We start from the raw sequence: 284 nt of genomic DNA, 5'->3' as shown, positions 1-284 counted from the left end.
TGTCCCTGGATTTGGGACAGGGGGGTGAGGAGCACCCATGGGTGCACTTGGTGCTGGGGGGAGGGAGAGCGCCAGGACCCCCCTGGTAGCAGAGGCAGCTCCAAAGAGCTGGAATTACAAAGTTCTGGCCAGGATGTTGGGACAGCGGGAGGAGGGATTGTGCCCGGGACGCATCCTCGGGACCAAACCCAGCAGCTCCAGTTTGGGTTGGAAGGGACCTTAAAGCCCATCCAGTGCCACCCCCGCCATGGCAGGGACACCTCCCACTGTCCCCGGCTTCTCCA

General features: G+C 63.0%; 1 protein-coding gene across 1 annotated transcript in view; it reads right to left on the bottom strand.

Annotated features, from left to right (window-relative positions):
- The window catches only part of TLE3 (transducin like enhancer of split 3), a 44743-nt gene that overhangs the window by 34013 nt on the left and 10446 nt on the right, over positions 1-284 (bottom strand).

Source organism: Corvus brachyrhynchos, unplaced genomic scaffold (assembly GCF_000691975.1).
Source record: "Corvus brachyrhynchos isolate BGI_N302 unplaced genomic scaffold, ASM69197v1 scaffold200, whole genome shotgun sequence".
Taxonomy (NCBI): Eukaryota; Metazoa; Chordata; class Aves; order Passeriformes; family Corvidae; genus Corvus; species Corvus brachyrhynchos.
The sequence above is the reverse complement of the archived record's forward strand: the minus strand, read 5'-3'. Positions and strand labels throughout refer to the sequence as shown.